The sequence below is a fragment of the Columba livia genome, chromosome 1 (assembly GCF_036013475.1).
Source record: "Columba livia isolate bColLiv1 breed racing homer chromosome 1, bColLiv1.pat.W.v2, whole genome shotgun sequence".
NCBI classification, from domain to species: Eukaryota; Metazoa; Chordata; class Aves; order Columbiformes; family Columbidae; genus Columba; species Columba livia.
Window position 1 is genome coordinate 83,500,529 of NC_088602.1, and position 24,737 is coordinate 83,525,265.

At 35.4% G+C, this 24,737-nt stretch overlaps 1 protein-coding gene across 3 annotated transcripts in view; it reads left to right on the plus strand.

The window, feature by feature from the left end:
* CADM2 (cell adhesion molecule 2) overlaps window positions 1-24,737 on the plus strand; it is a 682,250-nt gene that overhangs the window by 54,518 nt on the left and 602,995 nt on the right. The gene's annotated exons all lie outside the window — the stretch shown is intronic.

Genomic DNA, 24,737 nt, shown 5'->3' on the forward strand with positions numbered 1-24,737 from the left:
GAGGACCGGCTATAAGCTAATGCCATGCTGCTCAGGGAGGAAGGAGGTAGAGGAGCCAGGAATTAAAAAGTGAAGGTGCACAGTAACAGGGAAGGTGTTTTAAGTTCTTTCTTTTTTTTTTTTTTTCTTACTATTCAACTCTATTTTAATTGGCAAGAAACTAAATTAATTTTGCCCAAGTAAAGTCTGTTTTGCCTGTGATTATAATTGATAAGTGTTCTCCCTGTCTTTTTCTTGATCCACAAGCTTTTCCATCTTCTCTCCCCCTTCTTCCACTGATGAGAAGGGGGAGTGAGAGAGCAGCTGGGCAGGTGTCTGGCCGCTGGCCAAAGTCGGCTCATCATGTCTAGGAAGTTGAAATCCATGAGTGCTGTTGAGAATTTTCTGCACGATTGTTTAACTGACTTTCAATTATTTTTCTGCTGAAGCATTTTCAGCATTTGTGCATTCAAATGTAGCCCACCTCTGAGGTCAGCAGAATTTTTTGAACTTCAAATTCTTAGCTTTTCAACTACATTACTACAATAAGTGAGTCCAAAACACTTCTTTAATGCACATATATAATATACGTATTTTGATGTGCATTTTGTTTTAATTCTGAAAAAACTATTGAGCAATACCTACTTCTTAACTAAGGCATGCAAAAGGCTATTCAGTGCTAGGGTGCTATGCCAGCTAAAGTTTGTTAAATAGAAGTGACTTGGGTGGTTTCTTAGTGAATTCAAATTAGGAAAATTAATGTTTGCCAAATGAGAGAACTTGATGGGGTAAATAGCAAGCTTCTGGAAAGATTTGAAATAAATATTATCATAAAAATATGTTGGGAATTGTCCTAGAGTGTCTCCATTTACAGAGAACAGATGGTATGGAGATTATTAATGGCACACAAAGCTTTTTTCCTCTTGGTCACGAGTTTGAACTGCTATGAGGCTGAACGTGATTGAAAGTTGTGACCATCTGTCCAATGGCCTACATGAAATGAGCTAGTTGTCTAAATCCAGTTACTAAAGAGCATCACCTGCATCATCATGTAAATATCACAATTAATACCCATTTTTGTCTTTTATCAGTTGGTCTTTTGGAAAAGAAATAGCTTTTCAATAATAGGCAAAATTCCTACAGATTAAAAATACACTTTTGCTATAATGTGAATTTGCTTCATTTTTCCCCAGATGTAATGTGACTGAAAACATTAATTCACTTAAAATATTCTAGTTTACAGGAGCTGCACTGATGTCCTGGCTTATTATGTTGAAAGAGGCATTTTATTTTGATTGCCAAGAGTCTTAATCTGACTCTGATCCCATGGTTATGCCATTGCAGTACCCTTGCTGTGCTCTGTCTCCACACTAATCAAACCTTCCAAAGGTTTTAAGGCCAATTTTCTTAATTTTAAACTTATCTTTGTCTCTCATAATGATGTTACCAAACTCTACCCTGTTCACCTTGCAAAGCAAATGTTACTGTCTTCTTTTGAAAATTTGAATTATGTCACACAACTAGAACCTTTTTTTGAAGCAGATGTTCATAATAAGGTCTGGTTTTAAAACCTGAGGCTTTAGATTCTTTAGCTTTTAGATCACAGGCTTAATTTGCAAAGAGAGGAAAAAATATTCAAAAAAGGAAAAAAATACTGGTTCGATAAGAAAACAAACAAAAAAAACCCCTTTGCAACTCTGTTGTCTTTGTTCTACTTACCGTATGCACTGTTGAGAAGAATTTTCATACAGAGCTGGAAGATTGGTTAAGATACTTGACACATTTGGTTATAAACTGAGCATTTGGAAAGACATGAAATGGTGACTGCTTTCCTTTACAGGATTATAAAAACAGAACAGCTATGCTGAGGATTCCTATGCTCTGTTTGGAATGCTAATAAGCATGTGAAAGGAATCATCTGCATCGGTCCCTATGTTTTTTTGCTATTCTTTTAGTGACCACATTTTCCTAACATCTTACCATGTAGTGAGGGAAGAAGAAGCTGCAAGGGACAGGAGGATAATTTGAATCCAGTTTATTGTAGCCAGATCCTTTTATTTCACTGAAAATATTTTCAAATGCATGTTTTGTTGCTGTTACTTATGTCAATGTGTGAAAAATACAACTGAAAGCACTAGAACTTGTCCTCAGTATCTTACTCTTCTACATTTTGATCCTACATCATTTGCACTTTTTGGCTTTCATTCTTATTATTCTGTAGATTACGCATAGTATGTTGGTTGTGGCTAAATAATTTGCATGCATTTGCTATGCATAAGTAGAAGGAATTCCAAATTAACTAGACTCTAACTAGTCTCTGCACCCTCAATGTTTTCCCTTACTGTGAGATTAATTTGTATCACGTCCAATAAAATGTAGGTTTTTCTGTTGTGCTGAATAACACTTCAGATGATATCGTGCATTCATTACTCACTCTGCATTATGAAGAATGGGGAGAGGTGGAGATGAACTTCCTTATGTCATTGAGACTAAAATAGTCACAGGAGAAGATGTGTTTATGATAGAAGCAAGAGATTGTTGCATGTTTCTCACTGAAGAGGTGAAATGCCTGTTTCAGACTTAACATTACTCCTCTTAAATAAGTGGGAAAGAACATCCATTGCAATCTAATGAGAGTGATAGCTTTTACAGTCTGAAAGGAAGCCCTTTTCTCTATTTTCTCTCTGGGTCATTAATTCAGTAAAAAAAAAAAAAAAAAAACCAAAAACAAAAACAACAACAACAAACAAAACAAAACAAAACAACCATGAAAGAGGAGTTTGCTCAAGTTACAAAGACATTCTGCTAAAACGCTGTTAGTTATATCCATCCACCAGTTCTTCTGAAAGCATTCATAATATCCAAAATTACGGAAAGGCAAAATACCATTTATTTAGCTTTAAGTAATAGCCTTTATGGCCTCAACACCATGGAAAGGAATTTAAGGAGTTTAGTTTCTTTGGATACCATGTGAAGCGTTGTAACCTCAAGGGCTTTTTTTTTTTTTTTTCTTCTTTTCTGTGAAATTACTCATGGTCAGAGAGATGTTAGTGGTTGGCATGTACTTTCCAGATGATTAACATACTTTAGGTTTTATTCTGTCATTAAATTAACAGGGAGATTCCTTGGTAGGCATCCCTCTCTTGACTCTGGAAATACCAGTGAACTTGTCAGGAACATGACACCTCTGCCCTCAGCCCATAGCTGCATGAACTCTGTGCTATCTGCCTAGATCTAATCTTGTTAGTACATCTAGTTTTAATCAAAGAACACTCGTTCACAGATCAAGTTGAGATTCTTTCCAAAGTAATGTGTATGTTTTTAGTGCTTATTGATGAAGTTTCTGGCTCTATTAGAAGAAAACTATATGTTATACTCTATAGAATACCCTTGTTATTGAAGTGTTTTCACGTTATACAAATGTGAGATACTCTCCTTGAAGAAATGTAAATCTTAAAGGCCTGGTTTGTGGAAGGGAAACACAAATGTGTGTATTGGTTTTTATTTGTTTACTCCTTCTGACTAGAATGATGAAAGCAGAGGTTTCCTGTGACTGTGTGTCGGAGTTCTTTAACTTGGCACTGGCAAAGCTGTGTACTGGTGAGAACCAGCAGTTTGAATTTGCAGAAAGAAAATATATGTTGTTATCTAGGAATGTTTTATGAGCTTCTGAAGCAATCTTCAGCAGTGCCAGTCAGAACGCAGTTTTGGCATGCTCTGTAGTGACTGCAGTGTTTGCGCTGTTCTGCAGCTGCTAAAATTGTCAGGCTTTAAACATAGTATATCTTTATCTACCATTGGGATTGAAATAACATGATTTCATTTCTGCACATAGAATATTGGTCATTAATATGCAAACAGATACCCAATTATTATTTGTCCTGCTGTTTTCAATTCTGGCAGATTGTCAGTGCTGGGATTTGAAACAAGCTCCTTGGTGTGAAAGGTCTCTCTTGTTTGTGAATAGTTCTGGAGAGCTGACATGCACACTGACTTTCTAAGGCTTACTGAGTCATTAGGGAGTGTTAAATGTATTGCATTTTTGTAATTTTCAAGGTGTTTAAAATGAATTTTACTAGAGCATTTGAAATAATGGAGCTAATATATTTCAAGATACTTGACACATTGCTATTTTTGTCAGGTAACTTATACAACTCTGCTGATACAGTTAATATAAACTAGCAGTTGTATAACTTTCACAGATAGTTGAGAAATAAGCATTTATTTTTGGCTGGGTCTAAAAGCTACTTGACTAACAGTAATACAAATACATATTTTACCATTTGTTGTGAACCGTATTTTCAGAATTACTAATATTTTAGGAAAAAAGGAATGTACAGGTATTTTAATCATGCATATGTTTTATATCAGCATTTGTAAAAATAACTAGCTGATGCAGAAAATACAGATGAGTAGATTAGTAACTACTAGTGGGGAAAAAAACCCAAAGCAAACCAGAAATCCAGAAATAGTCAGACTTCTGGTAAATTGCCCTTCTGAAAGGTTTCTATGTATTCTGCCTCATTTACAGCCTTGAGCAAAACCAGCTGCATATATCTTTTCTTATGTCTTATACTTCATTCATTGCTTTTACTGATGTTGAAACTTCCTTTGTGCCAGCAACAGACTTGCTGGGTCATGGAACTAGCCTTGTACTTATGCAAATATAGAACTATCACTGTAATAAGTGAGGACTTATTTACACAAATAGATGTTTTTATTTTAAGTTCTTCAAACAAATATATTTTTTTAATGTTACTAAATTGACTTAAAATGTGTGTTTGATCTTTTGGTCAAGTATAAGATCTGTAGTTAACAAGAATGTATTTGTCACTTTTCTGTCATATCTCCTTCTGGAGAGAAATGCAGACTCAAGAGGATTTTTAGTTTTTGGAGTGTTCTTTGCATAAATATACAGTAAGATGTGGACTTCAGTTCCTGAAGAAAATGTCATTAAAATGTATTTTATTTGGAGCAGAAGCAGATTATGGTACTGGTAGTCATTATAAGTCTGACTTTTTACATGAACAAGAATCCTATAAAGATTCTTCTGAGACTAATTATTTTTGTCCTAAAATATTAGTTTTGTAGCAAACGTTTGTCATGATTTATTACTACATTTGCACAGAAGCTTTGGAGGGCATTTTATATGTTTTGAGTCCATCCCGGATCATAGCTGAGGCATCTGTCCTGGTGGTCAGGTTTGACAGAGCTTCACACTGAGATATGGAGTTGAGTGTCTTTGTACTAGCTTCCATTACTGAGGAGATGTAATTGTTGGAATTTCCCAAGGTTTTTTCTAGATTTGAGATCAAATAGATAAATAAATTTGGGGCTGAGATTTTGCTGGGTTATTTGTAGTCCTTACTGAATGAATGGGAACTTTTTTAATTTTGAACTCCATGAAAGCAGGTATTTGAGAAGGAACCATGCTGTTCAGGAAGTACTGCCAAATGTTTCTAATGTTTAATGTTAAGTAGTGTGGAGCATCAGCTGCTGTAAGAATGTATTAAGGTTACAGGCTTTCACAATCCATGATGCTGTTTATGGTCCCCAGGTAGCTCCCTGAGGAACTGTATTTTAAAGAAAAATTAAATAACATAATTTTCTTTTCTCTTGATGACTTTGGTGGTTCTTGTTAGAGCTGTGAAATATAACTCTCTTTAAAGAGCTGTGTGTTTGATGTTAATCTGCACAGTCTTGCTAATGGTATTTACAGCATTCCGGAAGTATAAATAATAAGTAGATCTATTTAGCATGTTCTAGCATGTTTTTTCCTTCTTGGAGAGACATTCTTGCTGAAGTTTGCTTTTACTTCTTGTTTTGGTGTATTTTTAAAAAGGTCTGCAAGAGAACATTAAAAGAGAGTACCAACAATGAGACTATTGACTGTTATATATTTGACCTGAGGTGGTGTTTTTTACTCTTTTTTTGTACTCTTTTATACTGCTGTTGTCTGAATAAGTTGAAAAACTGTGTTAGTAGAATGCGGCTCTAACTTATATGCTATTTCTGTCTCAGAATCTGATTTGACTTCTTCAGTTGCTGTCCTACTACCTGGTTAAATTTATATATATATATAAAATATATATATAAAAAATAGGTTTTTTTGAATCCCAAAACAGACTTAAACTTTAAGGAAAGAAAAACAATTGCAACTCTCTAGTTGAGAGAACACACGACTGACAATCAGATACAGTTCATAAGTCTATAAAATGTCACCTCTCTCTAAACTTCATGGCGAGAACTGACATCATGACAGAAGGAACACCTGTACTTTTAGGTTGAAGTTTGCTTTCTACTATGTAGCTACAACATTTCTAACTCCAGTCTTCCAAAGGAAGGCTGGGGTGAGAGCCTTTCCATGACTGATGATTTCAAGATATCCTTAACTATCACCTTTGTACTGCTGACATGCTTCCCTGCACTGTTTCTCCCTGAAACTTGAATTCCAAATGAAGCCTTCAAAACTACCTGCATCGTGTTGAAATTGAAAGGTATTTATTTGCCTACTTGTGTTGCACTCCCTCTTATTATGGGCAAAAGGGAACCCACCATGTGTATCCAGGGCCAAGAATTTCTTATTAGTCCTGTTAATATTTTCAATAGTCTAATAATCCAAACGACCTAATTAAAACAGGAAAAGCCTCAATAAAAATAATTTTAAAGTCTTTATCCATATCCATGTAACCAGTAGCTCTTATGTATCAGGAAAGGAATACTGACTTTCGTTTTGGTGTGGTAAATAAAATGCCATCTTCAGCTTGCAGCTCTTTTAGTGAGATTTATCTTGAAACTTGTCTGCTGCATTTGTGGGTTGAGGCAGAGGGGATTGAGTAATTCTAGGATCTATTGCAAATTTATGAACATAAAAAAGGATGGGTTGTGTTATTGCATATAGCAGAAGCTTGAGAACTGAAGCCCAGTGCAGCAGAAATCCATATTTGATGGAAGAGAATGATGGAGGTAGAAGAAATTCAGACGCATACTGGGTAGCTGATGAAGTTCCTGTCATTCTTCACTCACAAAAACGAATTTGGCTGAATTTCAATATGTGAATTTTTATTATTATTTTTTTTTTCTCAACAGCTGTTACTTCATAGGAGCACACCTTTGTGCTTGAATTCTCTCAAGTCAGTTTAAAACAGAGTGTTTCAGTTTAGTTCAGTCAAGAAACACATCAGCAAATTTAACCAAAAAGAAGTTTGCACTCACTGAAACAGATTCGCGTACACTTGCATGAAAGTGATTTTTATCATGATAAACTCTTAAACTTCTCCACGTTTGTGGTCTGATGGAGAAATATTGTTCTCTAAAGTGTACAGACATGACTATATAAGAAAGGACAAAGTGTGTCTATCTTCTCTTTAAACCAGCCAAAGTACATATATTTGAGACCTGTAACAAAGAATGCCTACTTGTGTTTCTTTCTTGAAAAATTTTGATGCAAGCGATTTAAAATGGTGAATATTTTGTGCCCTGAACTTGTTACCACTATGCAAAATTAGTAAAATTTCATGTAATGAATCCCTTGATGGCTTGGACGGTTAAGCTCCCATATGAGGGCTGCTTCTGAGCTTGAGGAACAGGTGTAAGAGAAGGATTCAGGTGCTGGGGCTCAGGTAGGGACTGCTCAAACTGATGCTGGAAAGTGGGTATCAGTCTTGAAGGACACAGCTACCAAGGGACGGACTATATACATACAGACCTTGCACTTTTAATCTGACTGGCCCGGTTGCAGTGACTGCTTTGGTTAATGTGTTGTGGTTTGTTTCTTTATTGCTCTGTGTCAGTATGTGTGCCCTCTCTATGCATTTCCTGACTTCTAGAGTTGTTGTAGCTCTGTACAGTTGTAGTACAGCCTTATTCAGAGTCAGTTGGGTTACTGAGATGCTTGCAACTGTATTTGCCATATAATTTCAAGATATGTATACTTTCCAACAGTTTATCTTGCAGTAGATTATACATTAGATAAAATAAAAGGGAAGAGAATAAAGTCAAATCAAGTCTCTAGCAGAAAAGTTAGAGCCTCAACCAGGTTTTGCTAATTATCACATCTGTTCCAGAGCTTCAAACATTTCTCTGTCGTGAGAGCTAACAATATTCATATACATGCCAGAAAACTGAACGATACATTATTAAAATGTGGTTTTATTGCAGTCTCCTGAATACTGCACAAACATTTCAAGCAAGAACTGAAGTAGTATAAATGAATCTGAATCTTGCTGTACCTCAAAATTTAGGGCAATGATGTCCCAGTAGTGTGGCAGACATTTCAAAGGCACATATTCACAAGCTCACTGTCAGTTGTGACCCGGGTGGATCTGAATTTATCTCTCCAGCTCACCAAGACATAAAGGAATTTTTCAAAAACACATCTTCCTAATTCTTGAATATGTTGTTGCAGTAATATGAATAAAGGAAGAGGAACACTTCTTTCATTCCAGGTGTGTGAGCGTTTTATTTATTTATTTGTTTTTAGGCAACAGTATGTGGACAAATTGACTTTTCCAAATATTATTAATCACGTATCTTTACGTGTAATATGGTTACATGTTTTTGATCAATGGTTGAAAAACTTCAAAAATATGTTTTCAATACTAGCGTTGGTCCAAGTATAAGTATTAAGAAGGCGGAGAGGAATGAGCAAGGAAAAAATAGGAAAGATACAAATTAAATTTTGTAATTTATCAGAAATATTTTGGAACAGCAACAAAGTGGTATGAAAGAGAAGGATTGAGCAAGATAGCAGTGCTGTGAGTTGGGGAAGAAAATAAAGCATTCCAGATCTGGTGAGTTATGTTGGCTGTTTCAGAAGAACAATGTTCAGATGCCCAAGTTGCTGCTGTTGGAAATAAATTCTTACATGCAAAAAGCAAATGATGCCAACTGAAATAAGTAGGATCAGTAGAGGAAATGTCAGGAGTTTAAAGCTATAAAGAATTGTCAAAATACAACTTTGGCATGAACTTCCCTGCAAAGAGAATATTGCTGAAGACAACGGTATGCTGAATGAGAGATTATTTTCATGAAGCAGTGGGACAGAAAATGCTTGCTCAGATCTAGGCTTGTGAAAGAAAGTATCATGAATAGTGTCCACCAAGACAGAGCACTTCAACTCGTAGTGTAACCACTCTGAACATTAAGACTTAACAGTAGCAGTCAGTGTGGGTGCTGAAATTCTGATGCATAACTAACAGTATTTCATCTATAGTTATTGCCTGTACTTCTTCAGGCTCAGGGACACATTGTTTTGGTTGTTTGTTTTTTTTTTTTTTTTTTTTTTGACTGTTACACTGCAATAGTAGTTAGAAAGCAACTGGAAATACTCAGGATAGTTAAGAAATATAGAGAAACTTTGTTTACTCCTCAGTGGTACAGATAACATCCTCTGTGTAATCCATACATCTGTGCTGCAGGGAAAATCAGCTCAGTTGTACTGGCACTAGTGTGTCAGGCAGATAAAGTGAATACTGACAGAATTGATTCTTGGAGGCAGCTGGTGACTTGCTGCTTCATCTGAAATTTAAGTGAGTCACGCCAAGGGGAATGATAAGCATGTAGTTCTGTATAACAGAGCCTCTGATGATGGGATACAGGATACTGGAGGGCAGCTTCACGATAGCATGTGCAGTATTGTTTTACTGAACTAAAAGTGGTGAAAGAAATGAATCAGTACAGTTCCACAGAGTCAGCTTTCACAGCAAGTATTTTTTTCTTAAAATTTATGTATAGGATTTTAGACTATACTATTTAGAAGATAGTTACAGACTTAATTGGTAGAAGATACTCACAAGAAAACAGAAGACTTCTAATTTGACTATGTTTTGTCTGATCAGGCTTGTTCCCAGTATTTGGGGATGGGGAGTTCCAGGTAGTTTTTGGTAATTCAGTGAATAATGCTTCAAATGCCTCCGTTATGGGATGTATCTTTCATTGACTAGAAATCTAATCTAGTTTGCAAGAATTTGTAAGATACTGTACATATAAGAAAATCTATGCAACATTTTCTGACGATTGTTGTGTGGCAAAAGTGGTGTGATGTGTAAGCTTTAAAGCCAGACTCTGAGTAACAAACTAATTTGTCTCAGTTCAAAAAGGCAGGGAAGAGGTCACACTCTTCCTTTTTTCACTTTAAAGAAAGAAGTCATCTGTCATTAGATAATATTGAAAATACCGTAATTGGGCTACCAGGGGGGCACCCTTCACGAATTAACCATATTGCTTGATATTGGATATTGAATGAGTCCAAGAAATTCTAAGCAAAAAGGAAAACTTTCTCGAATTAATTAGATATTATTAGAAAATACCCACCAAGAAATAAAAAATACTATAGTATTATACCTACAGAAAATAGCTGAAACAATTGTGAGGATTGCAGAGGCTTTGCTATGAAGGAAACTAGCTTAATGTAGAGACTTTCAGCTGACTATGGAACAAAGAAAAACCCCCTAGAAGATTTTACAGTTGAGGCAAGTCACAGGGTTAAAATGTGAGAAGAATGCGGTAGGCTTTTCTGAGTGAAATGAACCATTACAGCCTATTTCTGTTTTTTCTGTTTTCAAATTTTAGGGTATAATACATCTTTTTTTGCTCATCTACTACAAGTAGTAATACTGGTATGGATATAGTGAAGCATTAACTACTGAAAAAAGTTTTTTATCTTTAAAGAATGTGCAATACTTATGTATCTCCTTTTTACAGAATCTGTGTGATCACAATATCAGCTCAAGTATGATTACTGAATTAGACATGTACTGTTACAGATTTGTCTGAAACGTAATGACTGATCTCTCCCACTGGTGTTTTGAGGTGTCCATAAGTTTCTTTTTCTTTTATACTGAGATAATAGTGAGAACCTTTAACAGAGGCTATTTTCTGATTATTTTTTTCCTATATGTTTATGTAACCTGGAAATGCAACTGGAACTAAAGGGCTGAGATGCAGTTCATCCTGTAGTCCTCCTTCAGCAACTCATTCCAGAACTTTGTCAAATCAGCATAGTCCTTCTGTATCTACCTAGAGAAGGGGAATATCAATGATATTGCTAATATCTATGTTTGCAGCCAATTTCAAGCAATTACGATGGAGATCCACAATTAGAAAAAGGTGAATAGTTAACACAGTGGCTGTAGGAAGCTTTGATTTTTTGTTTTGGTTTGGTTTTTTTTAATTGGCCACACTTTCTGTCTTCCCACATGGAGCTTTCAGAGAAGTCTTTTCTTCAGGGTAACTTCAACAGGTTGAAAAAGAATTTCCCAATTAAGAATCATTGCTTGACAGGAAACCAGTTAACCTGTCTTCTGTATATAAGGTATGTATAATAACAATTACATTTATTTGAATGTGTCTGAAGTAAATTGTACAGTGCAATGCTCATCAAAGCAATAAATTTGGAGTAATTTTTCTCCTGATACTAAGATGAGCTGCCTTAATTTGGAAGATGGTGAAGTAGAAACTGTTAAATAAAGCTTTGTATTTAAAGAGACACTATTGTCATAGAAATCTTACACCTTCCATTTTTTCCAGAGAACCTATACAATATTTCTGAAGTAGTCAGGATGGCAAAAGTCTTTAGACCTATAATTCAATGTGTAAAAATAATAGGTTTGAACTTTTGCATATTGTCAGTTGCCTAAATAATATGACAAAAGGTTCCACTTAGCTGTTTGTCATTTACATCCCTGGTTCTATCTGTGATGGGCTTGCTGGGCTTTTCTTTCAGCAAACAGCACATTTTAGAGTAGCTCTCTACTCATTTGAAAAGAAAGATTCTAATAGAGAAAGAAAGCAATTGACAAACCACTCTTTCTTATAGGTCAAATAGAATTGTATTTTGTCTTGGATGTGTCAGACAAAAATTTTTTTTTCTTTTTTTTTCAGATTAGGACAAGTTGTTCTGTTTGACAAGGACTTTACGCAGGCAGCTGTTTGGTGCACAAAATGCTGGTGTTTGATTTGTAAACACTACAAAGATTGAAAATTGTTTGGTTTTGGTTTTGTTTTTTTTTTTTTTTAATTTCTAGCTAGTGTAGAGCAGTTTGGATTTGGAGTGTCAATTCAGTCAACATTGCACTTGAGACAGGAGCTGGTGCTGATATGCAACTTAAACTTCAAATCCTGCTTTTGATTCCTAGCAGCCAAACTATAGAAGACTTGTTTGTAGGCCAGGTTTGTAAGAACATGTGACTGGATTGAATCAAGCTAGAGGACCATATAGCATTCTTCTGTCTCCAGCAGTGAACAGAGTAGTACAAGGATTTATGACGCAACCCCTAAAATCTGTGTCTCTTAATTTCATGAGCTTCTGGAGCCAGATGTGGGGTTTTACATACTTAGTTACTCTCATTGGATAGTCATTCCATGAACTTGCCCCAGTCTCCAGTGTAATTTTTAGCTTTCGGGTATCTTTTTGGCAAGGAGTATGGGTTTATCACCTCTTGCAAGCAAACCACTTATTTTGTTTTAAACCTGTCTCGTACTAACTCATTTTGATAACTACTAGCTCACACATTAGAGTATACAGTGATACTTAACCACTCTCTCTGTGCCACTGATGACTATGTAGACTTTGTAGTTGTGGCTTTTAAATTCCTGAGTAAGTTAATGCATGATTTTGTTATTGCTGTTGCTCTTTGAATTCCCCATCCTGTCCCTCCTTCCCCCATTTTTTTTTTTCTCAGTATCTTTTTAGATGAGGTGGTCAGAACCTAGCACAGTATTCAAGATGCAGACAAACTGAGTTTATACTGTGGTCTAATGGTGACTTCTGTTTTGTTCTGTTGTTTTCCTAATGATCACTAGCATTCCATTACATTTGTGAAAAAAACCCATAGAGTAGTGGCTGGATTTTCATAGCATTATCTAGCATTACACCAGAGCCTCACTCCTGAATAGTGATAGTCAACTTAGCCTCCACAAATGTAAAAATGAAGTTAGGATTTTTGACATGTGTATTGCATAAGTTGTACTGAATTTCATATACCACTTTATTGCAAGTCATAAAGTCTCATTAAGATAATCTGAAATTCTTCACAGTTGCTCACTGCACTTCCTATTCAAAATATTTTTTTTTCTTTTGGTAGGTACTGGTTAATTTGATAGGCATCATAGTAGGAGCCTGAGCTGTATTTCATGAACTTTACTAACACAGATAAATTAAGTATCTTACACAACAAGGAGCAGCTGCTGCTAAATGTAGCAGAAGCCCTCCTATAATCATGTGTATTGATAAGAATGCCTTCTGTAGTCTGGGGACTGAGATTCTAATTTATCTCTGTTGTGCCTTTAGGTTTTTGGATAAAGTTAAAAAAATTAAGAATTTATCTCCATTTTTTTAATTGCATAATATGTTGTGATATGAATTATGAAAGGTAAACATGAAAGGACATTGTGTTTTATTTTCCTGCACCTGCTTCTTTGTGGGGCTGGCTTTTTACCTGATCTGAATGTTTAAACAGTAGTAGGATTCCTGAAAGATGCCACATTGCTTTACTGTAAAGAAACCCAACTGTATTTGAGCTGTATGGTCAAGAGAGAAAGCAATTGGACTGAAGCGGGGTTGTGTAACATATGCTTTAATATTTGAAATCAAGTTAGGTGCTAGCAAGGTAGCTTAACACAATAAGTTGCCTGGATATGGGTGAAAGATGGGCCTGTTATTCCCTGATGAAGTGGCAAATGGGAAACATAATATAGAAGGGAGCAAACTACTAGGATTGAACCAAGAAGATTAATTGGGAGTGATAAGCTTTATGAGGAGAGGCAGGTGCAAAAGAGGTCTTGAACTGCTTGAAGAGTCTGGAAGGGAATCCAGAATTCCTGAGCCTCAGACTTCATTAGATGTTGGCAAGTCGCCATGAAATCCACTAACAGGAAATGTGTGCTCCATTTCTCTCTCTTGCTGATTCACACAGCTGTTGTAGGTTACAATCTTGTACCAGTTAGGAATGCCAGAATCCATGCTACTTCTTCAATTTTAATTTGCCCTGCATTCTCCCTGTGAGTATGTGTTATAATTGTCTTTAATTACGTGTTCACACACTGTTTGTCACTGGATTCTTACTCAGTGTATAGGATGGATGTTGTTTGGTGAATGAATGAGAGTTGTACAGATAATGAAACTGTTGTCTCTACAGTTTTTGCTGTGACATCGTGAAGAAATTGAAAGTCATGTAGTGAGGGAAACAGATATATGAAAAAGAAAAACTATGATCTTCCAATGGAAGCCATTCTAGAGGACTGAAGAATACTGTTCTCATGGCTTCTAACTTTGAAGTTGTTTAAACCACTTTTTCTATGTTTCCCCAAAGCATTGTTCATAAAAATGGCTGTGATAGCTAGCCACTGGCATGACAGGTGTCTTGATTGTCAGACACCAGCACAATAAGGAGGAAGGATGACTTAAGTTAGCTTGCTGGAAATCTGAAGGAAAGAAAATTCTTAGAATTCATAGCTACAGACAGTGCTGTGTTGTGCCAGGGATCACAGTCTTAAACTGTGTGACAATGAAGAATCAATATCCTATTTCACAAAGGAAGAAGGTTTAAGAGATTTCAAAACCAGAATGGTGTTACTACTTTTATTTTTTTTTTTCTCCCATAAATTTGGAGGAAGTCTAACTTTTCTCCATTTCTCAGGAAAGCGCTCAGGAAAGTGCTGTTCTAAGATGATCTGTCTCACTCTCCTTGAGCTTGTTTTCTGTATAAATCCAGTGGAAGAAAATAGAAAACAAACTTATATCACCATCTGATTAAGGCCATATTCATGGGGTAATTTATTTAATAGTAGAGGCCTTTTCATGGTTGTGTAGTATTTGACAAGAAATAAGCATGTCTACCAGAGAAAGGCATGAAAGGAAGATGGATGATAGAATTGTCTAATCTTGTCAGTGTTAGCAGGCTTAGGTCTGAACAGTTCAGTGTTCGCTTGATGTAAGCAGTTATATTCATGTAAAGAAAGCAGATGCCTTAAAATCCCTTTCACATTTAGTAGTAGTTGTGCTTTTCTGGCAAAATGTTATGTTTAGAAACCCAAAACACTAGCTTGTACCATTCCTTGGCTCTGCCTTTGGAGCCAAAACACTGAAGAGCTCAGGTTCATGGATCCAATTGCACTGGAGCTTTTCAGCTCTAAGACAAAGGTTGTCCTGACACAAAGTAATGCCCGTGTTAAATAAGGACAGAATCCCTTTCCTTATAATCCATATCTGATAGCAGCTGAATTGAATCTAGCTGTGACATGACAGATAGACTAGTTTGAGAAGAAATGAAAAGAGTGTACGCTAAACTTCACATTTTGTGAAGTGGTATATACTTAAACCAGTTAGTCTGTGCTGTGTTGGTGGCTGGTGTGTGTGTGTTTTGGTTTTTTTTAATGTTTTGGGTTTTTTAAAATGTTTCGGTTTTTTAATGTTTTGGTTTTTTTAAGCAGTGTGTGGTAAAGTATCACATTAACTAACCAGGTTGTTAGGTTAGAGCACCTTCACAATAGATTTTGTCTAGTTACTTTTTTTTCATCACCAAATGTGTTCAGAGGTGCTAGCATATTTGCACTCAAACACAACAACAAACATTCAGAATTCATAACTTAAAAAAAAAGAAAAAATACAATCTGAAAAGAGATTTGCCATGAACACACAAAATAATAAGTTATTTCAAGTGTCCGTGCGGGGGATAATTGATCGTTGTGAGGTTATAGAAATCTTAGTGGGTAACTGAAAACATATCCTTTAATATTAACTGTGGTGTTTATTTTCCCCATCTCTAAAGAGAGATATAACAATATTTACCTAATAGAATATTTTTATAAAAATGAATTAGTGTTTCTAGAATGCTGAGATACTACATTCATGAAGAAGGTGGTGAAACACATAAGTGTTCAATTCAGAGACAGATACAGCTGTTTTTCAACAAATAACGCATAAGAAACACACATTTAAGGATGAGGATAATTCAAAAGTACTAGTGAATCTTTTATTAGGATATAAACTTTAAAGGTTTCTCAGTATGGTAGTGTTCTGTTTTTAATGTCATATGTAACAAATGTGAGTGTAAGCTTTTTTTTAAGAGCTGTTTCTGTAAATTGGGGCTTAAAAAGTAGAATTTTGACTCTGGGTAGTTAAGTTTGTTATATGCCTAAATTAGAAAAGGAACAGTAGCAGAATGTTCTACTTTCTTTTAGCGTTACTGTGTTCTTTTCCTTTTTGACATAATTAAGAGCAAAAGTAACTAATACTCATTTTTCCCCCACCCTTGTGAAAGAAACTCTGTTTTGTTTTTGTTTGTTTTGTTTGTTTGTTTTGTTTTGTTTTGTTTGTTTGTTTGTTTGTTTTTTCCCTTGAAAATTTTCATTTTAATTATTTTGTTTATATAGAATTCTCAACTGTTTTTTTTACGGAGCTGTGGGACACAATTTTTTCAGATTCACCATGTTCTTGATCATTGACTTTTGTCTTTTTGTCTTTTCCTACTTCTTACTGTACTCATGTGTTTCTAGAAATTCAGCTTCTGAAAAAATCTCGGGTTTTCTGGAAGATTTTGTTACCAGGTAGACAATCGCAGATTAATAACAAAGGGAATAAAAAGGAATATGGATTGTAAAATGTTTACACTAACTCTAATTGCTCAATTATTAAGGGTTTTAGAATTCTTGAGGATGACCTTTAGCTGAGTTGTTAACCAGTTCCTATTCAGTTTTCTTCCAATTAGCTGTGAAGCACTTATAACCTGATATTTTGGAGTGTTAAAATCAAACATAACCTTTCACCTTTTTTTAAGATTTTTTTTTTTTTTTATCATTAATGATTTCTGTCTTTTTTGAGTTGCCTTTTGAATTCAAAGTGCTAATACTGTTGTGTAGAGACAAATGAATTTCAAGAGAGTTAGTGTTAACCTTATCTTCATTAAAAGTTTGGGGAAAATGAAGAGAGTAAAAGGAGAAACTATGGTGTTTTGCTAAATGTGGTGGATTCTTGCGAAAGAGCTGTAGTTTTGCTTAGGATTTCCCTATTTTTTCTTCACCAAACAGTAGTATGTTTACATGCTCTGTCAAATATGTGCACAGCAAATATGACTGCCTTCAGACTGTGCCTTTGCAAAAAAAAAATTTCTATGTCTGTATAAGAGTGACGTCTCGAGGATTTCTTGTATTTTAGCTTCTTTTTTTGAGCACAGTTAGTCCAGCTATCTTCAAGTAACTAGAAGATCTGGACAAAATAATGACATCATGTATGTGCAGATCACTTGTGATGACTTTGTAGCTGGTGTCAGACATCTGCTTCCTCATTAACACAACAGTCTCTGATGCAGTTCCTGGGGAGGTAGAAAGGAATGTATGTAGCTTTCCTCAGTGACGCATATATATATATATATTGTAGGCTCTGCTTTTTATTTTAGTTTTTCTGCAGAGCTCTCCCAGAGAAAAAATACTTTGCATTTTATAGCTGTCAAATTACTCCTCATTTAAAGATGTACTCATTTTACACACCTTAGCTTTTTATGGGGTTTATTATTCATTCTTTATGTTAAGCTCAAAATCATGCGATGTTCTCCCTTGACCCATCACACCTTTTTCAGGGTGAAGGGTCAGAGTCTATTTTCTTATTTCTTCTGCAGAAACAATTTTTACCTTGTTCTTGCTATTTTGAAAGTGTTCAGCTACTGGAAGAACAAATATGGAAAATGGACATTTGGCTTGTTCAGCTGTAGAGTATGAGTTGGGGAAAAAAGAAATTTAAAACTTTCCAAGGCCTTTTTGCTCCAGCTGAAATCAACCATTATAATAATATATTTGCCATTCTTTTTCCTTCCAGACATCTAATTCAAGATATAACTGTGGCTTCTAATCTAAACTTTGTCTGCTGTGAACCACAAATCCTAATATAATAATAAGACCAGATCTTAAGGTTTTGATTTGATCACAATAACAGGCTGTAACTATCCATGGAAATAAGGCTGACATTTTTGACCTGAAACTTAGTTTTAACATTATTGCAGTACCCCCTGTGGAAGACTGAGAGTCCCACTCAGTACATTTGCCTTCCTTTGCCAAAGGCTTCTGAGACCAGGAGGTGTCATGGGGAGCACCTACACGGGAGAAAACATCTAACAACCAGTCAAGTCCAGAACTATTAGTATTCCACCTAAGAAAAAGGCTACTATACTTAAATGCACGATAGCATTTTCATTTGTGGTATCTTAAGAGCAATTAGAGCACAAAAATTGGAACTGAAGTGCTTTGTGATTCTGAAAGAAAGATAAACATTGAGACTATGCTGCTTTTTCTTTTGAATAGCAAGTAAACAGAAGGGAGGTCAAGGCATCAAAGATGTTATCACATTTTGCACTTTAAAAGATCAGTTTAGTTACCGAGGTTTGTGGGTTTTTTTTCCGTTTGTTTTTTGTTGTGTTTTTTGTTTGTTTATTTGTTTTCTTTTTAAAGTGTTAAGATTAGATTTAAGGAACAGATTTCTAAAACTCTTCTTAATCTCTGCACCACAGTAGTTGTCATATCACTTTCAATTTCATAGTTTGTATTAGGGCCAACAAACAATAAAAACAAATCAATTCCAATTTCAAGGTTTGGAAGACTTCTGAACTGTTGAAAATGTGGATAAGTGTTTCAGCCTAGCAAAAAAGAAATAACTTACAAGTTTCGATACAGACTTCAAGTTTCTCAGTGTCCTGTATTGTATTAATATCTTAGTGTCTAAAAGTAAGTATTTGAGAGGAAGGTTAATGTTCCTCACATCCATGCAGCGTGTATAGAACTATCTTTATATCTTTCCTCAGCCACTTTTTTCCTTTTAAGCATCAGTGTAAAGATTGATTCTGGGAAGATTTATGTACAAGACAAAATCCATAGAGCATTAAACTAAACTTTGAGGCAGACTGGTAATTTTCAGTAATCAATCTGCTTTTAAAAATCAAACTGCAACATTTCTTCTATTAACATTCTTTGTTTTGTTAGATTTTTGTCATGACCTTTATGTTCTAAAATAATTTTAATGTTCAAAATTATTTTAGTGAATCTGCAATTGAGCAAGTCAAATTTATCTCTTGTCCTGCAAATCAATTATAATGAATTACAGTCATTCAGAACCTAAAGACTGTAATAACTCTGACAGAATTATGGGCAAACTAATGGGTCATTTATTATCTGATAACTTTGCTTTCATTGAAAATGAATGTATACTCAGCTATTTTTCCTTTCTAGCTCAAGAATGGCTGTTAAACTAAAAAAAATGAACGATAGCCTGCTATATTCCTCTAATACAGTTCTACCTCGTACCATGTTAACAAAGATGTGTATTAGATTGGAATAATATTTTACCTGTAACAGAGCTGACCAAGTTAACTTTTATCTCAGTGGAGCACTTGTTAACACTTCATAGTTTTCTGTTCAGACAAGCTTACATAGTATGGATAATATTACTTGGAATTAAAAATCATCCAGTATTACTGTTGCCAAAAATAATACCTGTATCAAACAAGATTGTCACCATTTTAAGTTGTTCTTCCTTATCAGAAAGCAGAATGTGTTTTTGTTTAGTAATTTATTTGTAGGATATATGTGTGGAGGTAATAACACGTCAACAATAAAGCAGTCATCGTGGACATATTAGATGAATGGTTATTCTCCTAAGATTTGACAAATAAAACTCTGTATGTGTATGCAGGCTCTCAGAAGTCCTTTTAGAACTGTAGTATGTGTTAATGTGAATATACATTTTTGAAGCACTCTGACTTGTGGTATGTTTTTCCTTCTCTTACTTTTGTGTGACAGGCAAAACAACCTATAGCAGAGTGTCGCATGGATACAAAGCCTGTATATCAGTCTGCACTTTTTTATCACTTTTTTTTTTTTTTTTTTTTATTAGCACTGTTAGCTGTTAACGATGTTTTTGGATAAAATATGTCAGGAGAATTAGAAATAAGGGGTTAGTTGCTACTAATACTGAATAATTATTAGTTTACCTTTCATTAAGGCATCATATATACAATGTGTTACAGATCACTTTTTGAAAGAAAGCCTTCCTTATGAAGGAGAAAAGAGATCAAATGGACTAATAGTTTCAAATTTGGAAAACTCAGTCTATGAATGAATATGAAACACAAAAATTATCTATGGTTTAATTCTTTTTTGCTGATGAATGGATACTTGCAATGGTTTGCTGGTTAAATTTTACACTGGAAATTATTTTGACTGCAACATTTAAATAAACCTTCCTGCAACTGATTTGTTATAATGATGAAGCACTACTTTAGTCATCATTTAGTCATTTCAGTAATTATGGAGACTATAAAATAACAGAAATTTAAGGCCAAATACTCTTTTTCTTTTCCTCTTGTTTAAACCGAATAAAAACCTTGGTCTTTCTGTAATGGGCCACTTCATTTACCCTGTTTTCCATTATTTAGGTGTTAGTTATTTGTGGGAAGGATGTTTGTTTTTAAGACATTATCTTTTGTAGGTGTTTTTGTGTAGCTATGTGCCCTAGATGTGTGCTTTGTTTTAATTTAAAACTGTATGATTTAAATGGAATTTTAAAATATTGTATATGTAGAGGTATTTTTTTTAGTTTTTCTCCTAGTCCTACAATTTTCTTTTCTAACTGTAATCTCAAGAGTATCATTTTTTCCGGCCCTAACCTTTTCTTGTAGACTCAGTTTTAAAAGATGTTATTCATTAGTTAGTTGATCATAGAGACAGGAGGATTTTTCTTTGTTGTTGTTGTTGTTGTTGTGATTTTTTTTTGTTGTTGTTTTGATTTGTTTTGATACTCATTTTGTCTTAGAATCATAGAATGATGTGGGTTAGAAGGGACTTTTAGAGGTCATCTAGTCCAGCCACCTCTGCAATAGACAGGGATGTCTTCAAATAGATCAGGTTGCTTTTCAGTCTCTTGATTATCCTTTATTTAAAGAAGCTTTGCAAAAACAAAAGAGAAAATGATAGACCTTCAATAGTTTGATGGCTTCCCAGCCCTGTAGTTGGCTTCCAAGCACAAAGATATTGTAAATATTATTGAGTATACTTTTGGTACTGCTACTTCTCAAGGATTAAAATTGCTGTTTTCTTCTAAAGCTGGTGTAGTTGATTTAGTCAGCTGCTGAATGAATCCTCATCTAGTTTTCAATAGCTGTGGAAGAATCTGACTATAGTAGATAAACAACAGTAACTCAGCCCTGAATGCAGAGAGGAAGATGGAGTAAAACTGCACATAATCCTTGACTGTGGAATAACATCTTAATTTTTAAGTAACTGGAATTGAATGAAAACATTCTTGAACTTGCTGACTGTATAGATTAAAACTGCTTTTGGGCAAAATGGTGTCATCTCTCTGTATGGAATCTATTTTCACATATTGACCTGACCAACTTGAAAGAGTGTAAACGTAGTAATCTGAATGGAAACCATGTATGTTTCGTTTTTATAATGCAAGGCATTAGGTGTTTGCCTTTCAGATTAGAGAGCTTTCTTTAGCTGTGGTTCAGCCAGCTTCTTAAAGATTTTTCTGCATGGGAATCATATTATCTTCCTGTACTTAACTTGTGCTACTCAAGGTTTGCTGCAGCTTTTATTTTATTTTATTTTATTTTTTTTATTTAATAAGGGGGGGGAAAACAGCCTTTGGTCAACCTATAAATGTAGTTAATGACTTGTTTCTTTCAAACGAGTCATAATAGTTCATGGATTTCTGTAAACTCGGTCAGCCATCTAACTAGGTTTATCTTTGGTAAACATTGTCTTGTCCACCTCTCATAGTGACAGCATCCCCATATACTAAAAATACCTGATAACCCATTTTATTGTAGAACTCTGTAATCACAGGCCTGTAAAACAACACAAATTGAAGAATGAGTCCTCTACTAGAATAATTCAATCCCTGTGTGACTGGAGAAAATATGCATACAACCCTGCCTATCTTAGTCATCTTCATGTCAAAGTAGTATATGAACCTCATGCCTCTTACTTCCCATCTGTAAGTCTATATTTATGCCAACAGTAAGCTTCCCATATGCCTGTACTGAGTCATATAAAGTTGAAAATGGGTATATCAAAAATTGGTGGGAAAGCCTAGTGTTCCATATTTGAAACTTCTAGCAATATTACAAAAGCGGCTTTGACACTTCACAGCAACAAGCCTGAAGAAAATTGCAATCAATTAATATTGTGTCAGGAGTCATAAAATGTGGAAGATTTCTTTATTTCTCTGACATTTCTGTTTGTGTTGTGGGTTTTTTTTTGTGTGCTTGTCTGCAGTTATTTTTGAATTATTGTCAAATCCATTCAGTCTTGTGGTACGCTGATGGAACGTTTCATGTCTTTCCCTCTTAAAATTCTTTGAATATTTCTATAAATCACTGAAAATGATTGAGGGTAATTTTCTATTTAGGTGGTAGCACATAGACCATTAATATCTTGCATCTGATCTGATGTGTGCTTTTTTCCAACCTCAGTGTCAATATGTGAAAAAGATTGTTATTTAATGGTCTCTAATGCTCAGGTGATTCACAATTTGGTTTATAATGAGGAAACTAGGATCTCTGTTTTTTTTCTGCTTGGGGTTTTTTGTTTTTCTTTCTGTTTCAATTCTTGAGCATTTCTTTTAATTTGCTGAGTAAAATGCTTTAATGTAGGATTTCTGGTTACTGGTATTTATTGTTAATGATATTTGAGATTAATTTCATTTTTCCAGTACAAAAGAAACTATATACCAAGCTCAATTGCAAAATGAGTCTTCTTAAGTGTCATTGGCAAATCTTTTATGTTCAAACTCAAAGACAATAAAGCACCTGAAAAAATAAGTCCTAGAATGTTATAGCAACCTAAGCCATAAGAGAAGGGAAGCTTTGTTTTCTTTTCTATCCTTCATCTATAGGAGGAATCTAATGCTGAAGACAGGTTTTTAAAAATTATGAGTAGATAAAATGAGAGCAATTCTGCTACCGTAGGGACAAAGAACTAGACTGAAAATCTAACAGTGTATTAAAAAGGTCATGTCAGGTGTGAAGAAAAAAATTAGGCTTGTAAAGGAAAGAAATGGCTCTTGCCAACGTGGAATCTTAGATTTTGCTGTTTAGGATTTTGCAGACTAGTCTTACCTAGTGGAAACGTTGATGAAGATGCTGCATAGTTGAAAGATAGTTGAGGAATACAAAGAGATAAATATAATACTATAAGAATTAATTGGCTGGGAAGAAGCAAAATTATTACCAAATGTTATGGGAGGCTCTGAAAGGAGAGAAAAATAAGGTAAAGAAGGTGCAGCAAGGTAAGAAGCCTTTGTTTTGAGGGCATTTTAAGCAGAGCCAAGGATTTCTATGGATGTTAGAATTTTATATCGTGCAGGGGAAAAGAGAACTAGAATAACAGATTTAAATATTAAGGAATAGGATGTAAAGTAACATTTTTTTTAAAAAAAAACTTTGATTGAAAATCTATATGGAAAGTGAAATATAAGAAAATATTTGAGGGTAGATGAAGTGCCACCAAAGATGAATTTGTTTCTACCAAAAACCCCACGTCTCTGTTGTTGAGAAGTTGGAGTGGTTGAGTTTTTGTTTTCCAGTGAGTAAAGTGAGCCAATATAGGTTAAGAAAAACACTGACTACTTTTAAAGTAGAAATCAATAGTTCTCAGCCATGACTTTCTGTAATAGAGAAAGCTTGCTGTGCTGTAATTTCTTTTTGATGTATCTACATGTAAGTGATGGCAGCCATGTGGTAGTGACTATTCCAGAGGAATAAAACACAGGGTGGCATTGAAATTGTAGCAGTCTCTTATTTTGAGTGCAAGTATCCTTAAGCCATCAAACTATGTTGGTGAAGCAAAGCTGAAAATATTTGGAAAAAAATATAGTCAATGTAATGAGATGTTGATAGAATTTAAGTATAAAATCAAATCAATCGACTTCAGCAAGGCCTTTGACACTGTCTCCCATAATATACTGCAAAAGCTGGTAGCCCATGGCTTGGACAAGTGTACTCTACGCTGGGTTAAGAACTGGCTGGAGGGCCGGGCCCAGAGAGTGCTGGTGAATGGGGCTGCATCCAGCTGGCGGCCAGTCACTAGTGGTGTTCCCCAGGGGTCAGTGTTGGGTCCAGTCCTGTTTAACATCTTTATTGACGATTTAGATGAGGGGATTGAGACCATCATCAGCAAATTTGCTGATGCCACCAAGTTGGGAGGGAGTGTCGACCTGCTGGAAGGCAGGAGGGCTCTGCAGAGCGATCTGGATAGACTGGAGAAATGGGCTGATTCCGACGGGATGAAGTTCAATAAGGCCAAGTGCTGGGTGCTGCACTTTGGTCACAACAACCCCCTGCAGTGCTACAGGCTGGGCGCAGAGTGGCTGGAGAGCAGCCTGACAGAAAGGGACTTGGGGGTACTAATTGACAGGAATCTCAACATGAGCCATCAGTGTGCCCAGGTGGTCAAAAAGGCCAACGGTATCCTGTCCTGTATCAAAAATAGCGTGGTCAGCAGGACAAGGGAAGTGATCCTTCCCCTGTACTCTGCATTGGTGAGGCCACACCTGGAGTATTGTGTTCAGTTCTGGGCCCCTCAGTTCAGGAAAGACATTGAAGTGCTGGAGCGGGTCCAGAGAAGAGCAACACGACTGGTGAAGGGACTTGAACATAAGGCCTATGGGGAGAGGCTGAAGGAGCTGGGGTTGTTTAGTCTAGAGAAGAGGAGGCTTAGAGGTGACCTCATCACTCTCTATAACTACCTGAAGGGAAGTTATAGCCAGG